Below are 6,358 nucleotides of genomic sequence, written 5' to 3'. Positions count from 1 at the left end.
TTTGAGAGACTCGCGAATCGGTATCCGATGTAAATTAACAGCTGTCAGGGAAGCAACTGCTAATGTGCAGATCTACAACAGCTCTCTGCTCTGTTGTGTTTGTGAAAGAATTTTGTAAAGTGCCATGTACTTCGTACTGAAACTTGAGACAAGGTGAAAGAGTCGCTGTCACCACCAATCACCGCTCTGTAGCAATACGATTGCCCTCCGGTAAGTTTCAGGTTCCAACAACTGGATTGAAAGCATACTGTACCCTCGTTTAGCCATCTCCTGCTTCGTAGGACTGTCCTCGGCGATTTCAGAAAAAGAGTATTATGACGGAGCGGCATGAGGGTGAGGAGTACAGACGAACTTATAACACACTTGTAATCACAGAAAAAAACTGTTTACTATTTTTTTATAACTAGCATATCCACAACTACACTTTATTGAGTTTACGTTTTCTATTTATACCTCTTTCTTTATATCTATTTTCCTTCATTCTATATGAACATAGACTTTTGTATGTACTTAAATGTTCGGCAGTGTTGCTTCGCATAAATATCTTATTTTTATTACAGTGGACGCCAGAAAGCTACACCTCAAGATATGTCGACCATGACTATTTCCTTATTAACCCGTCTTATACAGTGATCAGCCTGAACATTATGACCACTTACCTAACAGCCGATATGTCTATATTTGTCACGGATAACAGCAGCAACGGGTCATAGCGTAGAAACAGTGGACCTTGGTAAGACACTGTGAGACACTGGAGAGAGTTGGCGCCACATCTGCATACACAAGTCACCTAATTCCCTTAAATTTCAGGGAGGGGGGGGGGGGGGGCGATGAGCTGTGACACCGCGTTCAGTCACATCCCTAATATGTTCGATCGGGTCTAGATATGGCGAGTTGGGGAGCCAGCACATCAATTGAAACTCGCCACTGTGTTTCTCTAACTACTCAATCACACTCCTGGCTTTGTGACATGGCGCATTATCTTCTTGAAAAACACCGCTGCAATCGGGAAACACGATCGTCATGAAGGGGTGTAAGTGGTCTGCAACCATTGTACGATACTGCCTCGGCGTCATGCTTCCTTTCACAAATTCCACTGGTTCCATGAATGTCCACTGAATGTTACCCAGAGCGTAATAGAGCCGCTGACAGCTTGTCTCCGTTCCGCAGTACAGGTGTCAAGGAGTTATTCCCCTTTAACATGATGGATTCGCGCCCTCCCATCGGCATGACGAAGACGGTTCAAATGGCTGTGAGCACTGTGGGACTTAACTTCTGAGGTCATCAGTCCCCTAGAACTTAGAACTACTTAAATCTAACTAACGTAAGGACATCACACACATCCATGCCCGAGGCAGGATTCGAACCTGCGACCGTAGCGGTCACGCGGTTCCAGACTGTAGCGCCTAGAACCGCACGGCCACTCCGGCCCGCGACGAAGACGGTATCAGGATTCATCAGACCATGCAACTCTCTGCCACTGCATCAACATCCAGTGCCAATGGTCACGTGCCCATTTCAGTCGTAGTTGCTGATGCCGTGGTGTTAACATTGGTACATGCATGGGTCGTCGGCTGCGGAAGCCAGTCATTAGGAGTGCTAGGTGCACTTTGTGTTCAGACACACTTGTCCTCTCATCAGCGTTAAAGTCTGATGTTAGTTGCCAGCCGGAGTGGCCGTGCGGTTCTAGGCGCTTCAGTCTGGAACCGCGTGACCGCTACGGTCGCAGGTTCGAATCCTGCCTCGGGCATGGATGTGTGTGATGTCCTTAGGTTAGTTAGGTTTAAGTAGTTCTAAGTTCTAGGGGACTGATGACCACAGATGTTAAGTCCCATAGTGCTCAGAGCCATTTGAACCATTTTTTGATGTTAGTTCAGCCACAGTTGACCGCCTGTCCTGTTTTACCAGTCTGCCCAGCCAGTAATGAGGGGTGACGGTCCAACCCCATGGCATCCAGAAGTGGCTTCACCTTGGCTGCACCGCGGGTTGAGGACACCCGTCTAGAAGTGCAGTTTCCGAAATGCTCGTGCTGAGCCGCCGGACCATCAAAATCTGCCCTCGATCAAACTCAAATCGCGCGCCTTGCCCATTCTGCACACGGCTCACTGATCCTCCAGGCATCAAGCGTTTGTCTGACTAGCAGTCAGTCCTCACAAGGTGACGCTGCTATGACCTGGAAGGGGCTATATTCATAGAATTAAATTACAATGAAACCCAGATCATTGAGTTGAAAATGTGTGCTCCGACCAGGACTCGAACCCGGGATCGCCTGCTTACAAGGCAGACGCTCTTTCCGACTGAGCCATCGAGGACACAGAGGGTAGTGTGACTACAGGGACTTACCTCTGTCACGAACCCCGTGAGACCCACACTTCCAACTTACTGTCCACACACTACATTTACAGTGCCCCTGCTCACAATACTCATTACTCGTGGCAGTCAATCTACTTATTCCCGTAAGAGTTTGAGCAATGTGAGAACATTCGGACATGTCATAAAGAACAGACACCATCTTCATATCAATAAGGCTTACGGCCCAATGATCTTCTTCATTGCGGATGCACTCACATTGCTCAAACTCTTACGGGAATCGAAAGATTGATTGCCGCGAGTGTAGTGTGCAGGGGCACTACAAATATAGTGTGTGGACAGTAAGTTGGAAGTGTGGGTCTCACGGGGAGCGTGGGAGAGATAAGTCCTGCAGTCACACTATCCTCTGTGGCCTACATGGTTCAGTCGGAAAAAGAGCCTTCCGTGTAAGCAGGAGATCATGGGTTAGAGTCCTGATCCTGCCAAACATTTGATATTTATCAACGCCTCTAAGCAGGTAATGGTCTGGATTTCATTGTAAATTCATTCTTTGAGAGCTGCAAGATCACCAATATATCCATAGAAGGTCCGTGGTCATAATGTTCCGGCTGACGATTTCCTTGATGTGAAGGGTGGATATAACAGTCATTCCATTTGGCTACAGCTGTATAAAGTAAAAGTCCGTGGTATACGTTCTGCCCTGAGCAACATGCGTTGCTTATAGATGTTATTTAGACTGTATCGTTTGTAGTCAGTGTTACTTATTGGCTGTTCTACCTTGAACTGCAGCATGTTTATTCCTAAGACGAAGTATAGCTACTTTCCTAGAAGAGTACGTAGCTATTTGCAACACAAACTACAGTTTACGTTTCGTGCAGGGCAATGTCCTACTGTGTATTACACAAATTAAGGGCAATATGAAACTGTTATAAGATAATTTATTAAAATATTATTTTAGTGCTTGAGATTTTGTCTACATACCCGAAGCTAATATCAGAGAAGGAAATACAAATATTTAAAACAAAAGCGATAAACTATAGCTGTTGAGCTCCTATTAAAAAAAAAGAAACAAAAAAACGGAACAAAAAATACACTACCCACCAGGGACCGATATAGAACATGTTGTTGTTGTTGTGGTCTTCAGTCCTGAGACTGATTTGATGCAGCTCTCCATGCTACTCTATCCTGTGCAAGCTTCTTCATCTCCCAGTACCTACTGCAACCTACATCCTTCTGAATCTGCTTAGTGTATTCATCTCTTGGTCTCCCCCTACGATTTTTCGATTTTTACCCTCCACGCTGCCCTCCAATACTAAATTGATGATCCCTTGATGCCTCAGAACATGTCCTACCAACCGATCCCTTCTTCTGGTCAAGTTGTGCCACAAACTTCTCTTCTCCCCAATCCTATTCAATACTTCCTCATTAGTTATGTGATCTACCCATCTAAACTTCAGCATTCTTCTGTAGCACCACATTTCGAAAGCTTCTATTCTCTTCTTGTCCAAACTATTTACCGTCCATGTTTCACTTCCATACATGGCTACACTCCATACAAATACTTTCAGAAATGACTTCCTGACACTTAAATCTATACTCGATGTTAACAAATTTCTATTCTTCAGAAACGCTTTCCTTGCCATTGCCAGTCTACATTTTATATCCTCTCTACTTCGACCATCATCAGTTATTTTGCTCCCCAAATAGCAAAACTCCTTTACTGCTTCAAGTGTCTCATTTCCTAATCTAATACCCTCAACATCACCCGACTTAATTCGACTACATTCCATTATTCTCGTTTTGTTTTTGTTGATGTTCATCTTATATCCTCCCTTCAAGACACCATCCATTCCGTTCAACTGCTCTTCCAAGTCCTTTGCTGTCTCTGACAGAATTACAATGTCATCGGCGAACCTCAACGTTTTTATTTCTTATCCATGGATTTTAATACCTACCCCGAATTTTTCTTTTGTTTCCTTGAATGCTTGCTCAATATACAGATTGAATAACATCGGGGAGAGGCTACAACCCTGTCTTACTCCCTTCCCAACCACTGCTTCCCTTTCATGCCCCTCGATTCTTATAACTGCCATCTGGTTTCTGTACAAACTGTAAATAGCCTTTCGCTCCCTGTATTTTACCCCTGCCACCTTCAGAATTTGAAAGAGAGTATTCCAGTTAACATTGTCAAAAGCTTTCTCTAAGTCTACAAATGCTAAAAACTTTCCCCTTCCTTAATCTAGCTTCTAAGATAAGTCGTAAGGTCAGTATTGCCTCACGTGTTCCAGTATTTCTACGGAATCCAAACTGATCTTCCCCGAGGTCGGCTTCTACTAGTATTTCTATTCGTCTGTAAAGAATTCGTGTTAGTATTTTGCAGCTGTGGCTTATTAAACTGATTGTTCGGTAATTTTCACATCTGTCAACACCTGCTTTCTTTGGGATTGGAATTATTATATTCTTCTTGAAGTCTGAGGGTATTTCGCCTGTTTCATACATCTTGCTCACCAGATGGTAGAGTTTTGTCAGGACTGGCTCTCCCAAGGCCATCAGTAGTTCCAATGGGATGTTGTCTACTCCGGGGGCCTTGTTTCGACTCATTGCTTTCAGTGCTCTGTCAAACTCTTCACGCAGTATCGTATCTCCCATTTCATCTTCATCTACATCCTCTTCCATTTCCATAATATTGTCCTCAAGTGCATCGCCCTTGTATAGACCCTCTATATACTCCTTCCACCTTTCTGCTTTCCCATCTTTGCTTAGAACTGGGTTTCCATCTGAGCTCTTGATGTTCATACAAGTGGTTCTCTTATCTCCAAAAGTCTCTTTAATTCTCCTGTAGGCAGTATCTATCTTACCCCTAGTGAGATAAGCCTCTACATCCTTACATTTGTCCTCTAGCCATCCCTGCTTAGCCATTTTGCACTTCCTGTCCATCTCATTTTTGAGATATTTGCATTCCTTTTTGCCTGCTTCATTTACTGCATTTTTATATTTTCTCCTTTCATCAATTAAATTCAATATTTCTTCTGTTACCCAAGGATTTCTACTAGCCCTCGTCTTTTTACCTACTTGATCCTCTGCTGCCTTCACTACTTCATCCCTCAAAGCTACCCATTCTTCTTCTACTGTATTTCTTTCCCCCATTCCTATCAATTGTTCCCTTATGCTCTCCCTGAAACTCTGTACAACCTCTGGTTCTTTCAGTTTATCCAGGTCCCATCTCCTTAAGTTCCCACCTTTTTGCAGTTTCTTCAGTTTTAATCTACAGGTCATAACCAATAGATTGTGGTCAGAGTCCACATCTGCCCCTGGAAATGTCTTACAATTTAAAACCTGGTTCCTGAATCTCTGTCTTACCATTATATAATCTATCTGATACCTTTTAGTGTCTCCAGGGTTCTTCCATGTATACAACCTTCTATCATGATTCTTAAACCAAGTGTTAGCTATGATTAAGTTGTGCTCTGTGCAAAATTCTACCAGGCGGCTTCCTCTTTCATTTCTTAGCCCCAATCCATATTCACCTACTACGTTTCCTTCTCTCCCTTTTCCTACACTCGAATTCCAGTCACCAATGACTATTAAATTTTCGTCTCCCTTCACTGTCTGAATAATTTCTTTTATTTCATCATACATTTCTTCAATTTCTTCGTTATCTGCAGAGCTAGTTGGCATATAAACTTGTACTACTATAGTAGGTGTGGGCTTCGTATCTATCTTGGCCACAATAATGCGTTCACTATGCTGTTTGTAGTAGCTTACCCGCATTCCTATTTTCCTATTCATTATTAAACCTACTCCTGCATTACCCCTATTTGACTTTGTGTTTATAACCCTGTAGTCACCTGACCAGAAGTCTTGTTCCTCCTGCCATCGAACTTCACTAATTCCCACTATATCTAACTTTAACCTATCCATTTCCCTTTTTAAATTTTCTAACCTACCTGCCCGATTAAGGGATCTGACATTCCACGCTCCGATCCGTAGAACGCCAGTTTTCTTTCTGCTGATAACGACATCCTCTTGAGTAGTCCCCGCTCGGAGA

At 43.4% G+C, this 6,358-nt stretch overlaps 1 non-coding gene across 1 annotated transcript; it reads right to left on the bottom strand.

Moving 5' to 3' along the window:
* Positions 1–2,238: 2,238 nt before the first annotated feature.
* Positions 2,239–2,312, bottom strand: Trnat-ugu (transfer RNA threonine (anticodon UGU)). Its single transcript has one exon. It is a non-coding gene; the product is annotated as a tRNA-Thr (tRNA).
* Positions 2,313–6,358: the final 4,046 nt, after the last annotated feature.

The sequence above is a fragment of the Schistocerca cancellata genome, chromosome 1 (assembly GCF_023864275.1).
Source record: "Schistocerca cancellata isolate TAMUIC-IGC-003103 chromosome 1, iqSchCanc2.1, whole genome shotgun sequence".
Lineage (NCBI taxonomy): Eukaryota > Metazoa > Arthropoda > Insecta > Orthoptera > Acrididae > Schistocerca > Schistocerca cancellata.
Note: the sequence above shows the minus strand (reverse complement) of the source record. Positions and strands in the feature narration are given on the sequence as shown.